At 36.7% G+C, this 25044-nt stretch overlaps 1 protein-coding gene across 7 annotated transcripts in view; it reads left to right on the top strand.

Moving 5' to 3' along the window:
- The window catches only part of LOC132667179 (uncharacterized), a 322994-nt gene that overhangs the window by 176238 nt on the left and 121712 nt on the right, over positions 1-25044 (top strand). For 5 of the 7 annotated variants that reach the window (XR_009605024.3, XR_009605025.3, XM_078446430.2 and 2 more), the window contains 3 exons: positions 5812-5910; positions 17770-17935; positions 18996-19070. The gene's annotated coding sequence lies outside the window, so the exon portion shown is untranslated. The remainder of the gene's footprint in view (positions 1-5811; positions 5911-17769; positions 17936-18995; positions 19071-25044) is intronic. The other 2 variants (XM_078446429.2, XM_078446428.2) reach the window with 1 other exon arrangement.

Here is a 25044-nt window from a genome sequence, read left to right as displayed (position 1 = left end):
TTAAATCTCTGTCAAAATATCATGTTTTCACTTGATCTACTGATAGAAACCAAAATGTTTGATAATATACTGAATATAAGGAGTGAAGAAATAGGTACTCTCATGCATTATTGCTGGAGGTATAAATTGCTATATCCTATCTCAAGAGAAATTTCAAAATAGACCTTAAAGTCAAGATTAAAATCACTTGACCTAACAGCTCCACATCAGAGAATTTATCTTATGGGTATACCTGTACTTATGTCTAAAAGTGCATGTTCAAGGATAATCAAGAAAACTTCATTAATATTTTTTGCAGTAGCCAAATACTAAAAATAATCTACTGATCTATTAGTGGGAGTAAACTAGTTAAATGTGCTATGCCACACCCATATTATAGGATGGTTTGAGCCATTAAAAAATGTAACTTTTCCATATGTTCTAAAATGAACCAGGTTTGTTTAAAAATGAATCAATAGCATTTAAAATAAAATGCTGGTTTCTATTCTTCATTAGCTCTGTGTATTTAAAAATATACAGGGGCACCCAGGGGTGCCTGGGTGGCTCAGTCGGTTAACCGGCCGACTTCGGCTCAGGTCATGATATCACGGTCAGTGAGTTCAAGCCCCGCATCGGGCTCTGTGCTGACAGCTCAGAGCCTGGAGCCTGTTTCAGATTCTGTGTCTCCCTCTCTCTGACTCTCCCCCGTTCATACTCTGTCTCTGTCTGTCTCAAAAATAAATAAATGTTAAAAAAAATTAAAAAAAAATAAAAATAAAAATATACTTTTTACGAATGAAATCTTGCCATTTGCAACTATGTGGATGGAACTAGAGTGTATTATGCTAAGCAAAATTAGTCAAAGACACATATATGACTTCACTCATATGAGGACTTTAAGATACAAAACAGATGAACATAAGGGAAGGGAAGCAAAAATAATATAAAAACAGGGAGGGGGACAAAACAGAAAAGACTCTTAAATATAGAGAACAAACAGAGGGTTGCTGGAGGGGTTGTGTCAGGGGGCGGTGGGCTAAATGGTTAAGGGGCATTAAGGAATCTTCTGCTGAAATCATTGTTGTACTATATGCTGACTAACTTGGATGTAAGTTAAAAAATAAATAAATAAATTATAAAATAAAAAAAATAAAAACATAAAAATACCTTTTTAATATATTTGTAGTATTCAGAAATATTGGAGAATCTGTGTGTGTGTGTGTGTGTGTGTGTGTGTGTGTGTGTATGATGTTATGTGTATCATGGTAAAGTTAGTAATGGCTAATTAAACTTCACTTAACTGTCTCATAAAGCAATCTGTAATATAGCCCTAACTTTTAGTCACATTTACACACATTAGAATTTGTCCAGAGATTTTCATTGATATGTGTTTTATCTTCCAGACCATAGGGAGAATACGTTAAAGTTTTTTCCTGTGTGCGAAACTTTTGGGGTCATTAAAGTGCCATTTTGTAAAATGACTGTTCCAGTGCAATAAATGTTGCCCTGGGAACTTGAAAAAGTTTATTATCCTCCTAAAAAATGCATATTTTATTTTTTAGTCACTGCAGGAATGAACCTCATAAACTGGATGAGTTTAATGGGCTCACACTGAGCTTAAATGGTGGTATCCGCTTTTTCTATGCCTTTTATCTGCACATTGGAGGTGCAGCCCCCACGAGATTCTCCACAATGCTGAGCTCCACTGACTGCTTGGCTGATACAATTACCTTCTGAAGGAGAAAGGATACCTGTAAAGCTGAGGTGCCACTCAGTACCTGAACAATTGCGTGCTAATGTTAAAAAAGTAAATTATTGTCAATCACACAAACACAAATATTGAAAATGAAATTGGAGATGGAAGAAATGCAATCCTGGAAGCCCCCTTTTTCTTCTTAATTTGTCTATGCAGTGAATAACCTAGTGCTGTATACAGATGCAGGGAAGTGTTCTTGTTGTGGAGTATAATCCCAAGAGTGGTCGCTGTGATTAGTTAATGCTGTATGACTGAGTCTTCCGGCAGTTGTGTAGGATGCATTAGTAAATTAATGTACATGGGTTGGTAACCTGGTGAATGAGGTGCCAAGCTTCTCCTTGTTTTAGGTCATGTGGGAAGGAAGGAAGTCAAAAAGTATGGATGAGGAGAGAGTCTGAAGTTTTAATTGTGGAAATTGGCATTTTGTTTGGAATGATTAGAGAGAGATGATTTAGAAATAAGGGTGGCAATGACCTGTGTATATGTATTTAAAACATGTGTCTGTGTTTAATGTAGCATTTGTCAAAGATAGGTTGCCAAGTTTTACTCACTCATTTGCATGGTTTCTCACCATGGTTTCAATCATCCTTAGAAGATTTGTGGATGGACTTCAGGATGACAGTGAACTTCTAGAATTGGACAGGAGCTTTTTCTTCTAAGTTCATTTTTCCCCCATCACAGAGCCTATACAATTCCTCAGATTCTCAAGGAGGTGAATGTAGTTGATGATATACATAGATCTAGTTTGTTGACATGCACAAAAATATTCAAGCTACTATATATCCTAGCAAATTCTTCAGAGAAGTCTAACAAATCTGTAGAGGTACATAGCTAAGGGGAGTGTGAAAAGAAACAGGCCCAGAAGATTTTAGGAAGCCTCCAGAGCTGTACTTACATAACTTCCTGGTTATAGAAGGCAAAAGTGATGCTCATCACTGTTAACAAGATACAAGTGAATACATCCACCTTTCTAAGCTACAGATGCTGCACCCTAATAGAGTATGTCTAAATATATGTATCGGCAATCAAAAAAAAAATGAAATCTTGCCGTTTGCAACTACATGGATGGAACTAAAGGGTATTATGCTAAGCGAAATTAGTCGGAGAAAGATAAATATCATATGACTCCACTCATATGAGGACTTTAAGATACAAAACAGATGAACATAAGGGAAGGGAAGCAAAGATAATATAAACACAGGGAAGGGGAAAAACATAAGAGACTCTTAAATATGGAGAACAAACAGAGGGTTACTTGGATGGGTTGTGGGGGGGGGATGGGCTAAATGGGTCAGGGGCATTAAGGAATCTACTGAAATCATTGTTGCACTATATGCTAACTAACTTGGATGTAAACTAAAAAACTGAAAGAAAGAAAGAAAGAAAGAAAGAAAGAAAGAAAGAAAGAAATGCAACATATTTATCCTTGTGAACAGTTCACTGAGGCCTTTCTGGTCTGGAAACATTCTTTTTTTTTAAATTTTGTTTTTTAGTGTTTATTATTTTGAGAGACAGAGAGAGAGAGAGAGAGAGAGAGGGAGGGAGAGAGAATGTGAGCTGGGGAGGGGCAGAGAGAGAGGGAGACACAGAATCTGAAGTAGGCTCCAGGCTCCACACTATCAGCACAGAGCCCGACTCAGGGCTCAAACTTACAAACCATGAGATCATGACCTGAGCCAAAGTCAGATGCTTAACTGACTGAGCCACCCAGGCGCCCCTGGAAACATTCTTTATGGGACCCCTTCATTAAGCTGCCCCCAAATTTGTGATCATAAAATGTTGAAACATTGTCATTGTTCTAGTGTTAAAGCTTCTATTTTTGTTGCTTTCCTTTTTCAGTAAAAATGAGGGGTTGAATATTTGGTACCGCAAATTCACATATCCGTCATTTCCTTGAAAATGCTAAGAAGAATATATGGGAATTCATTGCATGCAAGATTCATTATTTGTTCCACAAGCATTTGCAGAATGCTTAGCATGTACCAGCAACCAGATTTGTTGTTGGGAGTGCAAAGGTGAACATAATCTCTGTCTCTGTGAAGCTTGCAGATTAATGGAGCTGGGGGCTGGAAGAGACAGAACAATAAGCTTTTAATAAGCTCATGAATGTCTCCTGTTTTATATCAAACTTTCCTATCAATCCCATATTTGAGATCGGAATATAAATACTTCTGGCAGCTCTGTGTTAAGTTAGTGGGTATTTCAGTGATTTGCAACCTTTGGTGCCCAGCAGATCCCCTTGCAGCATTTTAAATACAGTTGCCTGGGGCTGCACTCAGACCTTCTGAATCAATAATCCTGGGGTTGGGGTCCTAGTGTGTACATTTTGAAGAGCTCTCCAGTGCTTCTGATGAGTCATAGATTGAGGCCCTCTGAAGTTTTATTACATTTTTATTATCTGATCAGAAGTATGGGTGTATCACAAGAGTACTTAGAAAGAAAGTCAGGCCCATTACTAGGAACCACATACCAGTTAGGCTTTGTCCTTGCCCAGTGTCCATAAGTCCTGTTGACATTTTAACCTTAGGCATGGAGTAGTCTTGCACGTTTGGTAGTTATGTTGCTAAACTTTGTTTTTCTAAGCTGATTATATTGCACTTGGTTACCAGAATCCCGTTTACTCCAAAGGGAAAATAAACTATGTCAACTGTTCGAAAGTCATTAAAATATACCTCGAGGAATAGTTAAGTCCTTATGGAAAACCCTGACACCTGTTGTCTTTTACAGCAATCCCAAGCCTACCTCATACATTTTCTTTATTTTTTTCTCTCGTTCTTGGGAGATAATTTCCATGAAAATGAGATCTTTATTTCTTGAGAGTTCATCTGTTCCTGCTGCTCAGAGGGAAAAAAAAATGCTTAAAATTTAAGCTCGATGAGTTGAATTAGAATGCGTCTCAGAGTTTTCCGCAAGGATCAGTAGCTTTTTGTGGTCTATCAGGAATTCAAGCCCTGCTGCCTACCAGCTGCTGTTGGGATGAAGGTTTGCTGGTGTCGTTTTCATGTGGACATGACGTTCTCAAGAGCGGCAATTCCAGCTTCTGTGACTGCAGTAAGGGAGAAGGCTGCATTTTCTTCAGCCTGCGCTCTTAAACTTTACCCTCCCTGTAATCTGGTCATGCTGGAGTCTGACAGCAGCTTTTCCTCAGAGCATTAAGTTCCAGATGATGGACATAATACTTTATAAACTAGAATTTCTTTTCATAATTCTTTTTTTGTGTGTCACTTTCCCCTTTATTTTATATCTCTTTCTAACTACAAAGTAAGTACCAATGCAAGGAAATGTAACAGAACTTTTGAAATTAGGCACTATCCTGGGTTGGCATTTGCAGATAGATGGATCAACAAATGTTTTCTCCTTCAACTAGCTGTTTTCTTTTTGTTTTCAGTATACTAGTGGCTGAAAAAAACTTTGTGCTGTTGTTTCAACTTAGAGTGTGATAGGAAGGGAGGAAAAAAGTGCTATGCTTATGTAACATTGTGATTTATTGCCTTTGGATTTGCATAGAATTGGTGATTAATTTCTTTAACAGAGACTCATGGGATTCTAAAAGCTACATATAGCAAATTGCATTTTAATAGAATTTTCAATATGAGAGGAGTTATGGTGCATAGCAAAAAACAAAAACAAAAGCAAAATAATATAGTTCTATCTTTAACATCCCTTAAATAATCATGTTCCTGATCTATATGGAATTTATAATAAAATGTTATCAAAAACTGAAGCCATGCATTCAGATTAATCTATTAATTTTCTCTAATTGGTTACAGAAAATAATACAATGAAACTATATGTTCTGTTTTACAACTTTATTAGTGAGAAAAAAAATCCATTTCTTCAATTCATATAGTAAGGGTCCTGAGACAAGTTGGAAAGAAGTTCCTAAGAAAGCTCTTGTTTTTTGGAACCATCCTGAATTTCCTTTTTGCACCATTTATTTTTTTACTATATAGTAGCTTACACTGATGGTTACCTACTCCAGAGCCATCTCCTCTGTTTTCTCCCACTGGCCAAACACAACAACTAGGGAGAGAGCTAGAAAATACCAGATACTGACTTTCTGAATTTTCTTCCAGCTAAGAAAGACCACGTGAGCTAGAACTTGTCTGTGATGCATGAAGGAAATTATGCTGGAGTTTTCTGGAAGAATATTCCTCCTCGATAAAGGGAAAAAGGTAAGGTATATGAATGGGAGCCTTTGTCTTCCCTGATTGGTTTTGTACATACCTTGTGTAAGGATGTAATACTTAGAACAGCTGCATACTTTCTGCAACCAAGAGGAGAGATCATTGACTTCTTGAGTGTAGCAGAGCAGATGGATAGACGATCCTGGGTACTTGATAACATATGGAGTCACTGAATCAATCCTGAAACTGTCAATATTTTTGTTATATGAGTTGGTAATAAATACCCACTCTTATATTGGTATGAGTATTTTTTACTTTGGTATTCCACACCTTTCAATGAAAAGTATTTTGTTTTAGTTTTTTAGTATATATATTTTTAAAGTTTATTCATTTATTATTTCTGTTAGGGAGATAGAGAGTGAGAGCATCACAAACAGGAGAGGGACAGAATCCTGCACAAGCAGGAGAGAGAGAGAGGGAGACAAAGAATCTGAAGCAGGCTCCAGGCTCTGAGCTGTCAGCACAGAGCCCAATACAGGGCTTGAACTCACAAACGGTGATATCATGACCTGAGCTGAAGTTGGGTGCTTAACCGACTGAGCCACCCAGGCACCCCTAAATGAAAAGTATTTTAATAGATAACTTGGCAAATGCTACAAGACTTACAAAGGACATTAGATCTGCATATTTAAGAGAAGTCTCGATTCAGAAATTCTCTAGTTTTATTTAATCAATAAGAAAATTAGATAAGCTATGAAGGAAAAGTCAGTTGATAGACAGCATTTCTGCAACCAAGGACAACAATTGCAGTACAAAAATGGATTAGAAGCCTGTACCAATGAAACTGAGGTGAGAATGAATGCACATCAAGTGGTAGTTCAACACAGGTGTACTCAGAAAAGCCAGAATCCCAATATTAAAGATCAAGGGGAAGCGACAAGTTAGACACTTACTGGAAAATCCAAATTGAGGTCCATGTACTCTTTTAAGAAACTAAGCCTCTTATAATTTTTTGTCTAGCTTATTGAACTGGAAAAAGAAAGAAAATCAAGTAAAAACAAGGGATACTTTATACATTACATGGGTGGGCCATGCAATTCAGTTTGAAAAAGTGTTAAGCTTTTAAAGTTTTTGAAAGTTTTCAAATAAAAGTGATTTATTAAAGGCATGATGCTTTTAACATAAATATGGAAATCAGGGGAAGTATTTGACCAAAATTGAATTGGAAACCTACATAACAATACATGTATTTGAAACAAGTATATCTGTGGATACTGATAGAATTATATGTGGGTCTGTCAATAGGCAAGTAGAACTTGACACTAGACAGAGTAACTCAGGAGAGAAAAATCTACACAAACTGAATGGAATATAAGGCCTGCAGTGAAGGTGAAAGGCATTAGTTAGCATACAATCTAAGCTGCTATAAGGGAGATACAAAAATACAGTAGCTTACATTAAACAATTTAGAAGTGTATTTCTCTCTCACATAACAGAGTTAGGTAGTCTAAGCCTGGTAGAGTCATTGTCCTTCTAAAAACATGGCTTCCATCCCTGGATCCAGGGAACATAGAGAAGACAAAGGAAGTTCATTTCTTTAAAGGGTACAACCTGGAAGGGACAAACATTAATTCTGTTCATATCTCCCTGACAGAACAAAATCACATGGCCACACTTAGTTGCAAGTGGTGTTGGGAATTCTCTGTAGCTAAGGGGCATGTTCCTTTATAAAACTCAATAGCACTCTTCTTAATGGAATGGGGAATGAACATTGCAAGATAATAGACAATAGTCATTTCTGATCCAGGAAGAGTCACAGTGTAGGAAGGGATAGTGGGGCTGTAGAGTCTTAGCTTTTAACCCCGATGTTCACCTTGTCTTTGGGGAAATTTTCCTGACTGAATCTGTGATGCAAAATCTGTGATCTTGGAACTAGCCTTAATCAAGTACACCTCCTTTTTAATGCTCTAGCACCAATGTAGATCCCAATGTTACCAGACTGGAACATTTGTGTCTTTATTTTAGTAATTAAAAAAAAGTTATCAAAGTAGTACAAAAATAATTCCCACACATGGTTACAAAAGATCATATAGGGTGTAACTTATAAGGAAAAGCATAAGGTTCTTGCTCCATAGTGGCCTTCGGAAAAGTGGACACCTTTTCAATTCCTTTGTCTTCCCACAGGTATATATCCATATTGCAAAACACTATTGTGTCTATGAGCTTTAGATTATTAATTTTAGACATATGTTGAGTCTTAACTCACTTAACAGTAATGGCATACCTCTCACTCAATATAATTATGTTAAAATTTTAGTTCCTTTACTCATTGTCTTTGTAATTTTAAGTAATATGCTTACATCTTCATTTCTTATTTGGTAAATTATAGACAGTATTCCTTGGTTCTCTACTTTGAAGGTAAAGATAGTAGCACTTGTAAACATTTCCTTCCTCTTTCATCTACCATTCTAACCCAAACTTTTGTCTACTTTATTCTTATATGTCAAGGTTGATTATGTTAAATTGTATTCATAAACCAAAATTAAGTATCTTATGATTTGTTATAGGTTGTTTCTAAAAGTTGAAAAATCAATGATATTGTTTATATTATTATGACTAGTGCAGAGGAAATAGGTTAGCATTGGGTTTGTATGCTATCCTTCCTACTCTGGGGACACAGTGATGGAGAAGGGAAAAGTGGAGGGGGTCAGAGGGGAGAAAGGGAGAAGTAACCCATTCTGAAGGGAAAGTTAGAATTTATAGATTTATGACCCATGACTTATTGGAAAATGTTAATGTTGGATGTGTCATGATCAGAGTATAAGAAGGAGTCATTTTATGATGGAAAGGGCTCCCTTTGAGTAAGTGATGCATTACTCTGAGATCTTATATGTTAAATCTGGGCCAGGACATGTCCTAACATTGTTGGGAAGGAACTGGGAAAACTTTTTGGTGGTTCCAGACTTCTCCATGCACCTCTGTGTCTTACAGTTATCTATATTCTTTCAATTAACACTACATTTAATACTAGATAAGATCTCCTTGTTCCTTGAGAGTCTGATTTGACAATCCAACAATGTTTATTCTTATCTGTTTCTTAATGATGACTACAAAAGCAAAAATTGTGCCATGAATATATTTTCTTTTTCATTCAGCCTTTTTTCCCTTAGAGTTTCTATATGCCTAGTTTTTTATTCTATTATTATATTTGAATATATGTGTTTGAATATAATAGTATATATTATTATATTTCAGAGTATCATTACATTTTTATCATACTCTCATTTCTCTTATTAAGAGATGCCTTATTAGGAAATGTTGAATGGAAAGCATTTTCTGAGTCCTTACATATTAAAGGTATCTGTATTGATTTTTAATATTTGATTGATCCATTGGCTGCTATAGAATTCTAATAAAAGATAACTTTCCCTTATTATTATGAAGTTATCATCACACAGCTTTTGAATTTGGTGTTTACAAGTGTGAGCACATGAATGTATGTTAGCACATCCCCTTAGTATATTTCACGAATGATTTAAATTTTATTATTTATTTATTTACTTAATTTTAAGTTTATTTTATTTTTATTTTTAGAGAGAGAGAGAGCATACAAGCAGGGGAGAGAGAGGGGCAGAAGGAAAGAGAGAGAGAGGGAGGGAGAGATAGAATCTTAATCAGGCTCCAGGCTCAGCACAGAGCCCCACACGAGCCTTGATCCGATGACCCTGGAATCATGACCTGAGCCAAATTCAAGAGTCAGACACTCAACTGACCGAGCCACCCAGGTGCTCCAAATGATTTTATTTTAAAAAGAGCTTTGGTTTTCATTAACTCTTTAAAAAAATTCTTTTTAAGTTTATTTATTTATTTTGAGAGAGAGAGAATGCACGAGCAGGGGAGGGGCAGAGAGAGGAAGAGAGAATCCCCACCAGGCTCCACACCATCAGCACAGAGTCTCACATGGGGCTTGAACCCACAACTGTGAAATCATGACCTGAACAGAAGCCAAGAGTCTGGCATTTAACTGACTAGCCACCCAGGCGCCCCCATTAGCTCTTTTAAAAGTTGGCCTAGAATTGCCGGGAGTCATCTGAAGTTAAGCAAGTCATTTCACTTCTAACATCTCAGACTTTTCATCTAAAATTGGGGACTGGAAAAGTTCCTTCCCAGTTTTATAAATGATGATAATGATAAATACTATTTTTTTTTCCCAAAGAGTTTTGGTATCTATCTTTTATTGTCCTAACACTCCTTCATGAATACTGGAATAGTAGGTAAGACTATTTTTGTTATTCCCATTTTATTGATGAAGAAACTGAAGTAAAAAAAAACCATTAAATAACCTGCTAAAGGTAAAAATAGCTTTGTTTTATTTAAAATACTATGTTAAAAGTTTGAAAGATGTTCAAATCTAACTTGGCTTAAAATGAATTGTTCTATGTTAATCTTTTGCCAAAAGTATTCTCTTAACATTTTCCCCTAAGGACTTTCCCCTTGTATCATAAAACAAAAATCATGCTCTCTATCTACTGAAGAGGTTTAAAAATTTTTGATCCATTGGTACATTTATGAGCATGAAATATGTGAGCAAAACACACACACACACACACACACACACACACACACACATACATGCACACGCACACACATACCACCAGCAAACAGGATTTTACTGAGCAGTACAGATAAAGGGAAGATAAATATTTTGTATCTTTGGTGAGATACATATTTGGTGAGATATGAGAGTGGGCTTAAAATTATACTTAAATTTTTTTGTTGTAATAATTTAATGTCACATTTGAAGAGACATTTTTTTGTGTTTACCTATGCATAGCTATAGAAGACTGATTACTTCATTCCTAGCAAAGAAAAGAGATCATTAAAGACCACAGTTTTTGTTTTTGTTTTTTAAATGAGCTAAAATTTAATTAGATCCAACATTACTAGGCACTGAAGAGAACATAGATTTAATCCCTGCATGTGAGCTTAAAGATAGGAGTAAACAAGTCTGTAAAGAGGGAAAATGAGAATCATCTTCTATTCCTTTTAATAATGAAATTTTTGATTTTTTTATGGTAAGTCATGTATATTATAGACAATTTGAGAATACAAAAGATAAGACAAAACAATATGTCACCCAATGATATAGTTAATATATGGCATGCTTACTTTTTTTTCTTTTGTCAAAATTCACTTTTATTAGTAGAAAATAAGCATTTATTCCACTTTCAAAGTTGTTAAAGTTCCTAATAAAAAATTAATTTAAAATGATCACTTAAAAATCCTGTTTTGACTAAGACAGTGAAACTGTAGATTAAAAAATGTATTCAGCTCTATTTACTCATAGGTATTTCAGAATTTATCCTTAAAAATTTCTGGAACTTTCCTGTCTGTAAAGTATCAGAATCATTGACCTACATGAGATAGCTTCTCTGAGACATTCAATGAGAAGTGAAGCAGCCTTCATAAAAGGAATCAATGTTTGTTCAACATGGTGACTTGGATTGTACAACGATCCTCTCCTACCATTTTTTACCCTCCCACCATTTTAGTTCAAGAAGAATCTGCTTCTAACTACTGAGGTATGAGGAGTTGGGCTGTTATTTGCTTTTAGAATTGGTCTTTCTGGCTAATAACAGTAACTCTGGCATTGATGCTATTGGTCCTTAATGTTGTGTCAATTTTAGGAAATTCTGTAAATAGTTTGGATTTTGTTCCATTCATTCAGAAATTTTTAAAAAAGGAACAACTCATAAAATAAAAATAAATCAATCAGTAAAAATATATGTGCCCAGTAACAGTGTTTGTTTTTAAAATATTGAAATACTTTCTTACCTTTCACCTAGATATCTGTTTTTTAGAGATTCTTGAATGTCCCACACTGCCCTAGAAACCCTGGCCCTTTGTTTCTTTCTATCTATGCCTCACTATTCTGCAGTTCATGGACTGATGCTTCACACCTGGAGCAGCATTATTCTTAAGTAATTCTTAATGTCTTAACTCGTTCACAAAATGCTCTTTACATCTTCCAAATGGAATGAATATTTCACTCATTCCTACTAATCCTTTCCACTTTGCCTTCTGGATTTCCTGAGATATGATTTAAAAACAAAAAAAAAAAATCCACTTCATCATGAATTCCTTGGAACATTCCCTTCATCTTGCCTTTCTTCTGAAGATTCTGTTTCTTTGCCACCTCTCACATGGAGATTGGTTTTTCTTTCACATCCTAAGTACATCAGAAGGCTAAGAGTTTGGAAAAACATCATCCTCACTACTTGTTTCTTCTTCCTTCTTTGTCCATTTCTATTCCTTTGATACTTTTTTTTTTTTAATTTGAGGTTTAATTGGTAATAGTTTGCTAATGGCCTTGCCTTCTTCAGTGGTGTCATCTACTAGCTCCCTGGTCATTCATTTCATTTGTGTTCTTGGCTCAGTCCTCTCCTCTTCTAGTTCCTGATCATTCTCATTGGCTTCAATATCCAAGAGATGAACAATCCAACCCACTGGCCTGGGCCACTGAGATTGGACTTTGTTGGCACCAGCAGCACCCCATCTCTGAATATTGATTTCAATCCCCCTACTTTCTTCTGCCTCTTATCCTTCCAGCCATTTTGATTTACTGTCCACTACTGCCAATATCCTATAACCTCATGGATCCACCAGTCCCACTGATTCCACCAGTCTTCTTTTCACACCTTCCTCTCTTCACTTGTCTCTTTGTCCAGCTGAAATGTTGCTCCCTCATGATATTCACTACCTTGAACATTTTTTCACCTCTAATTTTAATTTTCCCTTCGTTGGTGCTCACCAGTGAATTCCAACCTGAATTGAACCAAACATTTACCTTCTCCGTGCCTCAAGAAAACAGAAAATTCCTAGAGAGACTCATACATTTGAGCTGATAACATTCATTTTATATTAGCTTATTTTCAGAAACCTCACAGGATCATTCAACAATTTCCTGTAATCCTACTGTTTATCCAGAATGTTGTATTTCTTACTTGCTGTGCATACTATTTTATTCCTTCTTTAGTCTCCTTGGTCATCACACATCTCTTCTGTTCATTCTTATCACAAACTGTGTGCCATACTTTCTGGGAAAAAGGAAGCCATTCAGTGGGAACCCCTTTATTTTCTACCACAGAATCCACAAACCTCATGTGTCCTCACACATTTCCTCATTCCTCTCTCTTGTTCCTTACATTAGGGAAGCTTTTCCTTTCAAAGATAGGTCTTTCCTCTTTGTTCTGCAGTCCTTCTGCTTTTATATACTTCAGGGTTCTGCATGCTCAGCTTTTCCTGTCCGCTGCATAACTAGTCTCTTCCTGTCTCTGGATCATTCCTATCAAATGTAAAGCTACTCTAGCAACTTCCATTTTACAAAGACAAAAATGCTACCTTTTCATTTCTACTGCATTTTTTCATTTCTTGAGTTGTTATTTGATTCTTAAATATCAGTCTTTTTTCTTTTCTTTTAATATTTTTTAATGTTTATTCATTTTTGAGAGAGAGAGAGAGAGAGAGAGAGAGACAGAGCATGAATGGGGGAGGGGCAGAGAGAGAGGGAGACACAGAATCTGAAGCAGGCTCCAGGCTCTGAGCTGTCAGCACAGAGCCTGACATGTAGCTTGAACTCACAGATCATGAGATCATGACCTGAGCCGAAGCCGGACGCTTAACCGACTGAGCCACCCAGGTGCCCAAGTATTTTTTCTTAATTACCTGTTTTCTGGATTTTATTCCTTCCTTTAGCTTTTTGAACAGTTTAAAGTTCCTTTTAGATTGCTCTGGTTGTACAGAATCATTTATGTAATTATGCAAGTTCCTTTTGCCTGCCAAGACAATTGCCCAATTCTGAATGGGTTTTATTTCTGTGTCTCAGCTCAAGGTTTCAAGTTCTACACTGTATGAGATTGCAGACAGATCCCATATAGACTCATGGGCAAAGTCTGAATGCTCATCTCTCATGTCTCTTTCCACTCATGATTTGAAATAAGCAGTAAGATGCTCTAGTCCTATGCCAAGGAGTAGAGATTTCCTGTGCATTCTCAGTAGATTACCCCTAAACAACAAAGCAAAATAAACTTAGCTACATTCTGAGTTCCCTCCCCCCAGATGGACTCCTATTCTTGGTAGAAGTGAAGTAATTGTCAAGGGTCAAACTTGGTTTTGTTTATCTATAGTCTGTCCATCATGGAAAGATAACCACTCTTTAAAGGTCAGTTTTCATGTGCTATCCCCAGAGCAGCCTAAGAGGGCTCCACTCCAGACCAACAAGATAAGAATTTACATTTTAACAAGATCCCCTGGTAATACATATGTACTTTGAGGCCTCTGAGGCTAAATTCCAAGAGATCCATGAAAAATAAAATTTAAGTTTTAGAAAAATTTCTCTATTCATCTGATTATAAGTGAAATAGTCTGTAATAGTCACATTATGATGAAGGCAAGAGATAACAGTATCCTTTCTTTCTGATCTAAAATATACAAATTAAATGGGGAGGATGAACTATAACAGTTCTAATAGAAGAATAAAATGACCTTTTGATATTGCCATGTTCTGGTTGATAATACTCCATTCACTGTGTACTTTTGTGGTGTTCTTGAAGTTTCCCTACTTTTGGAGAAGTGGCTCGTGGGAGCCAATCCTTTTTTCCTTAGGGTTTTTTGTAGATCCTCACTGTTTCTGTGGCAGATCTTGTTCTTCATATCTTTAGAGATGATTTTCTCTATCATGGGATAGATATATATTTTTAACGGGGTAAAATACCATCAAAATGTGACCAGTCACGTGGGCAAAGGGTATGCCATTTTAGAAAGGAATGCAGCTCTTGAGGCAAATTATGACTAATGTTATAAATGCTAAACCCAAGCAAAACTATAGTCGGGTCTTCTCCTAGGAAGATAGTTTGGCAACTGGAACCAGAGCAGCCCTCTCAATGTTTTCCTTTAAGAGAGAAAAAGGAGGCTAAACTGTTTTAAAATCTTAAATAGGAGAAAAAGAGTTTTCCTGAAATCCAAGTTTCTTTAGTGTATATACTATTAAAGCATGAAAAATTCATGCATAAAAATTTTAACTTTCAGATCTCATATACCTATAATGCAATGTTATTAATAATAATTAATGATGAACATTTATTGAGATTGTCGCACTATGTACTTAATATGACTATAATGCTTGATTTTCACCTATCAGGTAGGCAGTATTCTTTTCATCATTATATGGAGTCAGAACAGAGGCCCAGAGGCTAACTCATTCATTGTCTCTGCTGGTAAGGAGTGTAGTTGAACTATGAACTCAGGTGATATGATTTAAGAACTTGGGATTAGAACCCCTGTGTTATACCAGAGGGTTTTTTTTTTTTCTTTAGCAGATACACACAAGGGACATATTTCCCAGACTTGCCTATAGGCATCACCTAGGAAATTTGTTCAAAATATTCCTTTCTGGGTCCCTCCCTTGAGGTGGATGCCAGTAATCTGTAAATTTAAGCAGCTTCTTGAGTAATTCTTATCAGGAATGATTGGGAAAACATGCTCAAGGGATCATGAAAAAAATGCAAATATCTGAGCAACTTAAAATCAGGTTCTTTCTCTTTTTCATAATATAAGGAGGGAAGGAAGCTCAGAGACCCACTAGGGAGAGTTTCCTGGGAAGGAAGGCATATTTAACCAAAAATAATCATTATATACGTTAAAATATTAGAGACAGTTTGATAATAGAGGAGAGTCTGGTTGCTGGACTTCTACTGTACCTCCTTCTTTGTAATATCTACCAAGAATTTTGTCACTGATCATAGTCAGATAAGGGGTAGACATTCACAAGGGTAAACTCCTATCTAAATGGTCAAGTAGAATATTCTTTTTCCCATGAAGTTTCTTATGATAATCTAGTATATATTCAGGAATCATGGATTTTAGAACACCTTGCACCTGATAAAAAGAGAAAATAATACTATATCAATAAAGTACAACATTCCTATAATTCAAATGTACTTTCTACACAGAGAAAATCAATATTGCTCCAGGAAAGGTTTTAGGTATATGGCTAACTGAAATTTCTCAAGGTGAGAATTTTTTTGAAGAGTCAATATTTGAAAGAAATGGAATGCCATGATTAAGCAACCCCAAAATCCAAAAGGTGGAACATTCTACAGGAGAACTATCTTATGTCTTGAAAGCATGAAAACAAACCAAAAAGAGTGAGGCTATTGTAGATTATAAGAGACTAAACAGATATAATAAAATGCAGTGTGAAAATCTAGACTGGATCCTGGTTCTGCTCAAAAGAAAACAGTTACAAAATTAAAATTTGGAGAATTGGAGAAATTAAAATATGGACTAAATATTAAATGTTATCATAGAATAACAATTTTCTTAGGTCAAAGTGACTTTTGGTTCTTTAGGAGATGTGTGCTAAAATATTTAAGGATAAAGTGCCATCCATAATTTTTCAGCTTTTAAATGGTATAGATATATGTATACACACACATACAGATATATGCATATGTATACACATACAAACATGTATATATATACAAACATAGCAGCACAGATAGGGAAAGGGAGAGAAAATATGGTAGAGTATTCTGTCAGCTATACTTTTTCCTATTGAAAGAAACAAGAACTCTTTAGAGATACGGGTGATTCTAGGTCTGAAGTAGAAATGTACAAGATGAACCTCGATATTTTATTGCAGCGGATACCAAAGGGAACTGTCAAAGACTACTAGCTTTGTGTAAAAAGACTCAAGAGACAACTTGAAAGGTTTCCTCTGGCCAAACAGGGGACAATTTGAGTATAAATAAGGGTAATAACTTCGATAGAATTAAGTACATCAAATATGTTTCAATCTATGAGTTTTTAGTATATATTAACGAAGAAACAGTCATCATTAAAGGATGGACTAATTTGAAAGGTAATAAAACAAAGGATAGAATAGAGCATTTATTTTGCCTTTTATATACATACAACTGTACTACTGCACAAGTAAATGGTAGATAAGGGGACATTACCTTTATAGAAGTTTATTATCTAATAAATGAAGAAATAGAACTAAAATATCAGTGTTTTATAACTCCTAATGAATTAATGGATCTGTGTACTGCACATTAATGGTAGTTAACATCCATCATAAGAAGAGAGACAACTAGTTGGTACAAGCCCCCAATGGAGCAACATACCAGCTACTAGGAAATACCCAAAGATATCACTCCTAAATCTAAGTGTTTAGGTTCAACTACAAATTCACAAGAAATACAGAAATCAGGGGAACATATTTAAAAACAAACACAAGAAAAGCTTCACAGGATGCACTCAGAAAAATCCGGATTGTAGAAAAATCTACAAAATGAGTACCTAATTTTGTCAACAAATAGAATATAAATGAGATGGAGAAATAAAATCATAGATTAAAGGAGGCTTAATAGATTAATATTTAATTGCCATATATGGGCCTTATTTGGATCCCGCTTCAAACCAACAAGTGATTAAAAAATATTTATAATATGATGCAACTTTTGAGCATTCATGGGATATTTGAAGTTATTAAGCCATTTTTTTTTTAGGTATTATCATGCTTTCGTGGATATATGGTTTCCATTTTGAGCAGAGTTTTTCTCTTTTAGAGAAACATGAAAGTAACTACAGAAGGAGTGGCACAAGGTGTAGGATATGTTCTATAAAAATATGGAGAGGGAGTAAAAGTAGAAGCAGCAAGGCTTGCTATGATAATGTTTAAATCTTTTGAAAATATGAATTTTATTGATACTCTGTCTATTTTTATATTGAGCGGCTAGAATTTAGCTTGTAATGAGATAGCAAAAATCTTTCCGGCCATTCATTTGGTTGAGTTGACAGGCACAAATGTTAGCGGCAGAGTTAATAAGGAGTTTTTCTCTTCAGGACCTGGATGTGGCTGTTCTTTTTCTTCAAGAAAAAACAAAACAACTATGAAATTGTTACTATCGTAATCTGCATTTTACCGAATGAGGAAACTCAGACAGAGGGGGATAAAGGCAATTGCCCAAGTTATACTCCAATTTGCAGTGGAGACAGGTTCCATATCCAGGTACTCTGTATTTAAGGCTCTGTGCTTAACCATGCTGATGTATATCGCTGGGCTGAGATTTTCACTGGGGTGTTGTGACCTAGCATGGTTGTCAAAGTTTTCTTCATATGGATCTTACAAGGAACTTCATGGCTTATTTGATGGGTGCAGATTCAAAATTAGGTGTAGGCCAAAGAAAAAGGCCATATGACAGGGTTATGCCTCTAGAGTCCCAAGACTTATGAGTTGAATCCATTTTGATATATGGAAACATGTACCAAATAGATATGAGTATGAATTTTGGAGATGGTAGGGATGAGTAATCATGTTATTGTTTCTTTTATCCACATGCAAAATTGGGAATGAAAATATTTCCTTTAGTGTTAGAGAAATGCTATTTCCAAGAAGTGAGAGTTGAGAAAATATTTTCCCATTGCATTGGCCCTAGTAAAATTGGTATCTTCAAGCAAGATAACTGACTGATCAGAATGAATCTAAAAAGAATCCCAGCTTATTAAAAACCTTCCCTATGCTAATGTGTTTAGATATTAGAAACAAATTGATTACATCTCTAATATAGAAAAGAAAGAAAACTGATATCCTCTAGGATGCATCAGGGAGAATTTAATAAGCTGCCTTAAATCACTCAACCTACAACATATCTAAAATGTTAATTAAGCAACTTTTTTTTTTTTTTTTTTTTTTTTTTTTATCCTCACCTCTGCTCTGCTGGCTTTAGTAAAAGCCTGTCTGCCAGCATAACTCTCTACAGGTAACTCCAATTCTGTTTGAAGTTGGTGATCTGGGTTTGGCTCATAACATTCACAGTAGATTTACCTGAAAGATCAATAAAAGCATGTTCAAAGCTAGATTGGCTTCATAGAGCTCAGGATTTTTATTAATTCATATAAACTTCCTAAAACTTTCACTGTAAAGAAAAAAGAAGGAAACTTGAGAATATTCACATCGTAAGAAATTGAATTGGTATCATGGAGTTTCAGAATTGGTTTGGAGTCCGTGAATCCCCTCACATGTCAGAATTTGTGGAAGCACCAAATGCTGTCTTTCTTAAATCTTCTAGGAGGTCCTAGAATTGTCAATCACATCAAAAAGAGCTTGATAAGCACCAATGTCTTTGTCGTGGATGCTGTGCAAGGTTAGTAACATGGATTTTGCCCTTTGTGAACAGATGCCACCGATCTCAGTAGACTATGCATATCTAGGTGTTAACTGTATGTTTGACTAATTCTGTAAAGGAATTGTAAAGACTGTAATAAAGAAGTTGACTCAGTTAAAGAAGGTATATAGGTTTTATATGGACAATTAGAGGAGGCTGCGTCCTTGTACTTGGGAAAAGAAGGGTCAGGTAATATTTTAGGAGGCATCTAGTAATAGAGTAAAATAAAGCATGGCTTTTTAGAGCCAAATAACAATCTAGGTTAAAGAGTTCTGCACAATTTGCTAAACTCTTTGAACTTCAGTTTCTGTTAGTTAAGGATAAGAAAAAATAATTGTTATTTAAAGGAAGTAATCTGTTTTCTCATTTAAAGAATTAAGGATTTTGAAGGACTATTTTGAAATAATAGCTCATGAATTATAATTATATATTTTGAAATGTGGGGTGATAGAAGGATGGATATTTATTACATATTCTGGGGTTTGGAGAGGCTTTCATGGAAATAGCATCACTTTTATAGCTTTGTGTTCAATATAAGGGTTCCTGGCCAAGAAAAGTGGGGAGTTTCAGCTACAGAGAATGGAGGGGGATAATTGATGTGTACTTTGACTGGCATTTATCACTTTCTGGAAGAGTGATCTCATGTAAGGACAATTATTTTCTTTTTGTTGGGAGAGGTAATATTCCTGCTTTTTCAAATTTAGATTTTTTTTTTTTTTAAGACTGTATGGTTTGACTAAGAGTGTAAAATTAGGACCTAGAAACTAATCAACCAGCAGAGAAGCTTTGATCTTTAAAATGCTGGAATTATCTTTAATCAGAGGAGATTTAAATTGGCTAAATAGTGGGATTAGGGCAAAATTATCATCATTTTGCGCACTAAAATGTTGATTCTTTTTCTACTAATGAAAACATTTCTATGAATAAGAATACAGTCTTCTTTTTTAAGGAAATGATCTATTGCTTTCTAATTGGTTCAGTTTTAAAAATGATTTTACTTTTTAGCACAGCTTTACTATCAATATCCACCATAGTGAAATATAAATGTTGACGTAAGATTTATTATACTCACCAATGTTTTAACTCTTCTCTCCAATAGCGTACTGCCAGTAATTTATGAGAGGAAGTTTTATCACAACTATTTTTACCTCTAGAGAAACATGTTGGTATCTGAGCATGAATTTCACCTTTTATTCTATGGGATCCCTATAAGGGACTCTGTGGAAGACTGATTTGAAATTTATTTTTTACATGTTTTATAAGCTGTAACAAAAGCAATATACATACTCAACATTGACATATAACATACTTGACTACCAATATGTTAACATGTGTTACCAGATTAACCAAATTTGCACTGATCATGGAAATCAGTTTCCTCAAACATGCATATATTTGGACATCTTGTAAATGGGTCATTGGTCTTTTATTCATTTATAAACATCACTGAGTTTCAGCTAGGTTTTTAAAAAGGTTTTTAAAAATATTTATTTATTCTTGAGAGAGAGACAGAGTGCTAGCAGGGGAGGGCAGAGTGAGAGAGAGAGAGAGACAGAGAGAGAAAGAGAGAGAGAGATACACACACACAGAATCTGAAGCAGGCTCCAGGCTCCAAGCTGTCAGCACAGAGTCTGACACGGGGCTTGAACCCACAAGCTGTGAGATCATGACCTAAGCCGAAGTCGAGTACTTAACCGACTGAGCCAGCCACGTGCCCCCAGTTTCAGTTAGGTTTTATAGGAGCTGGATATATGTATTGGTTTCCTTAATTTCAGTGCAGTTTGTTCACAAATTGTCCCCTGTACACAAGGACGGGGGAAACTGAAGAAAAAGGCAGACCACTTTAGATTGGTAGTTTTAAGAGGTTAAGTGTTGGAGGAGGTCATTGAGAGAACGTGACCACCAGATGACCCCAGAGCTCGACCTGAGTGATCAGAGGCTCTTTTACTACCTCTCCCCATCCTTAGAATGTGCACTTCATTTGCCTTTCCCACTCCCAGAAGCTGCCCCAAGACATAGTCTTGAGATCGTGATGTGATGTTGAGACATCTGGGTGGTATATGTGGCTGAGCCCAGTTAAAGCCTCTGTTTAGGGGCACCTGGGTGGCTCAGTAGGTAAGCAACCGACTTCGGCTCAGGTCATGGTCTCAGGATTTGTGAGTTTGAGCCCCACATCGGACTCTGCTGTCAGCACGGAGCCTGCTTCAGACCTTCTGTCTGCTTCTCTCTGTCTCTCTCAAAAACAAATAAACACTAAAAAAAAATTAAAGCCTCTGTTTAAACATTTATGATTCTGGTGGAAAGGTGTGGAGATCTACTCCTTTCGTGGCGGCTCAAGACAAGCCTCATTTGTAAGTTCTCTTGTTTATTTCTTTTTTTAAAATTTATTTTTGAGAGAGAGACGGGGACAGGGCTCAAACTCACAAACCATGAGATCATGACCTGAGCTGCAGTTGGACACTTAACTGACTGAGCCACCCAGGCACCCTGTTTTCTCTTTCTTCTGTGTCTCCCTGTCCTCTGTTTATAAATTATCTTTTCTCTTTCTTCTTTGTCTCCCTGCCTTCTGGGCAACATGGGCCAGTTTGAGATTATTCTCGGGAAGCTTCTGGAGGAGGTTTGGAACCAACAACAAGGAAACCTAACTGGGTTCAGTCATGTGTACTGTCCCGAAAATCTCAACAAAACATTACTACCTCAAGGCTCTACCCTTGTGGCAGCTTCTCCAGGTGGGTTGTGGGGAGGCAAGCGGAACACACGTTTTAAGGACAAGGGAGGTATGTGAGGAAGCTCCACACCTGGATCCAGTTCCTGAGCCAACTGACAGTTACATCCTCTTGATGATCTCCAACAGGTAGAAAACTTTTTGTCTATTTACTTGATTATTTAATTTATCCTTTTAAACTCATGTTGCTATTCATCTCTCAGGTGACAAACAACTCCTGAATTTATTATTAATTCATTCATTTATTCATTAGATATTTACTGAGAAACTTCTTTGTGCTAGATTTCTAGAATTGCAATAGTATACAAAATAGTGTCCCTACTCTTACGGAACTTACAGCTAGCAGGAGAGACTTTAATAAGCACAGAAGCAAGTAATTACACACTGAGGAATTCTTGCTATAAAGGAAAAAAAAAAGATTAGCATTAAGAGAGTACAATGGACCACTTAATTTAGAAAGGAGGGTCAGGGGAGACCCTCTTTATAAAGGAGAGTTTAGACTGCAACATGGAAGTTGATAAAGAATTAGGTGAAAAAAAGTCTCTGCACAGGTCCTGAGAGGGAACACTCTAGGACCTTTGGGGGACTTAAAGAAGGCCAGCATGTCTGGTGAAGTAGGTGAGGGTGAATGAGGAACAAGATGGTAAAGAAGTAATAGGGCCAGATCATGAAAGGTCTCAAAGGTAAAGGAAAGGAGGTTAGATCAGTGAGAATCCATTTAGGAGTTTGAGTAGGAGAGTGATAGTATATTTAAGAGATTACTTTCATAGTATGGAGAATGGATTGGAGGTAGACAGGAATGGTATGAGGCAGACCTGATATGAGGGTAGTATGAGTCCAGTTTGATGGTGACCTACACCAGGATGATGATAGTGGAAGTGGAGAGAACTGGGCAGATTTAAGATCTAATCTGAGAATGAAATGGCTGTAACTTGATAATGCATAGGAGTATGCGAAGGGGAGGAAAGTGTCAAGTATGGCTCCTGGGTTTCTGGGATGAGCACCTGGATAGTCAGAGATAGAGAACACTGGAGGTCATTTTGTGGAGAAAGAGGGAAGAATTCAATTCTGAACATTTTAAACTTAAGATGCTTGAGAGTCATCTGAGCCGAAGTATCAAATAAGGAGATCAGTCTAGATCTTAGAAGGAAGTTTTGAGAATTGCAAATACATTCTGGAGTTATTGGTGGGTGAGGGGTATACGAAGATGAGGGGGTGGGGCAGAATTATCTGTTGGACACAGAATTTGTGGTCTAAAAAGTTGTATTTCCATCTTTAGATACCTTACATCTAAGTATCTGCATCCAAATGTTCATGGCAAATAGGCTTTGTTAAACTGTGTTACTTAAAGGGAAATGGTTACAATAATTACTGCTGTCAAATGTCATTTGCTTGGGGTACCTGGGTGGCTCAGTGAGTTAAGTGGCCGGCTCTTGATTTTGGCTCAGGTCATGATGTCACAGTTTGTGAGTTTGAGTCCTACATTGGGGATTCTCTCTCACACACACACACTCTCTGCCCCTCCCCTGCTTGCTCTCTCTATCTCTCAAAATAAATAAATAATCTTAAAAAAAAAAAAGTCATTTGCCTGAGTCAGATCTGAGTCAGGGAAGATAGATCACTCTGGCCGGGTTTTCCTATATGCCCCCTGAGGCTTTTGTGTGTATCCAAAATGTAAACAAACATACAGGTGGAGAAACTCCTTAGCGTTCCAAGGACTAGGAAGGGATTCTTTTAAAGAGTGATATCTAGGGGTGCCTGGGTGGCTCAGTCGGTTAAGCATCCGACTTCAGCTCAGGACACGATTTCACGGTCCGTGAGTTCGAGCCCCGCGTCGGGCTCTGGGCTGATGGCTCAGAGCCTGGAGCCTGCTTCCCATTCTGTGTCTCCCTCTCTCTCTGCCCCTCCTCCGTTCATGCTCTGTCTCTCTCTGTCTCAAAAATAAATAAACGTTAAAAAAAAATTTAAAAAAAATAAAGAGTGATATCTATAAATTAGGTGATAGTAAAAATTATTTTGTTAGGTTATGTTATTTTCTTTACTTTTAAAAAATCCAAGATGGCTTACCCGGACAAGTGTGAGGAAGAGATTAAGTCTACGTCCCTTCCGACTTGTAGCATGGTGCTACTTGCAATTAGGACTTGCCGTCCTCAGAGAACATCAAACAGCTTTTGCCTTGTTTTGATTCTCCTCCTAAAACTTTAATGTCATGCAGGGTTGTCACTTGAAACATATCACAAGGGGAGAAACCGTGTATCACAAATATGTGTAGCTGATCCTTGGCTCAGCAAAGTATCTCACAAAATGTTTTGGAAATAATGTTGGTTTGTTTTTTGGATTTGTTGTTTTGCTTTGGAGACCCATGCACCTCATGGGGGATGAAAAGTTACTTTTTACAAACAAAAATGACTTTACTTTTTTTTTTTTTTACTTAAAACAGTATCTTTCAGGTAAATATTTAGATTCATTTGAGTAACCCCTCAGTCAGTTCAAAGCTAACACATACTGAGGGTTTTTCTTCTCTAAGGGAAACTTCCTTTCTGGTCCTCCTCCCCAGAATGGTGTCTGGTGCAGGGAAATGTTAATTCACCATCATTCCATCGGCATGCACCTATGTACATCTTCGCTCTCTTCTTTGGCCTCAGGTATGGTGCTGCCAGTTTGGAATGGTTGGTTTGGTCTTGTCTCTGGACTTCTGGAACTGGTATTCAGTGGTAGGTGGCTGATGTCACTCACTTCTCTTGGACATTGCTCCAACCTTTGTTACTAAAGCACGTGGCCACTGTCTTAATCTCTGGTTGTAAGGTTTCTGAGAGCTAGCTTGTGATCCATCTTGATCCAGGACGTGTTTTAGGACTCTGATTCTCCGAGAGCCTCCATGCCCCTCTTTAGGCTACTTCTTCTACATCACTCTGGAGTCTCAAGATTCTGCAAGGCTCTGAGCAACCACCTAAGGAACTACCTCACTTATTTGTAAGTTACCACCTGCTGCCATGTTGACTGTAGCATCATGCCTCCTTCCTGCCTTCTCAAAGATGTTTGCTGCCTTCTGTATGCCATGTTCAGGAAGGGTACATTATTCACGGCTTCAGATTTTCCTTAGATCTACTTGGATGCTTTCACATCCCCAACATCCATTTCCCTTACAGATGCTCATGACTGACCTCTTGCCTTAGCTTTCTTCTATTTTTTTCATATCTCCACCAGACACAGAATGGCTCTTATCTG

This window comes from Panthera onca, chromosome B2 (genome assembly GCF_046562875.1).
Source record: "Panthera onca isolate mPanOnc1 chromosome B2, mPanOnc1 haplotype 2, whole genome shotgun sequence".
Classification (NCBI taxonomy): domain Eukaryota; kingdom Metazoa; phylum Chordata; class Mammalia; order Carnivora; family Felidae; genus Panthera; species Panthera onca.
This window is presented reverse-complemented; position numbering and strand designations above follow the sequence as displayed.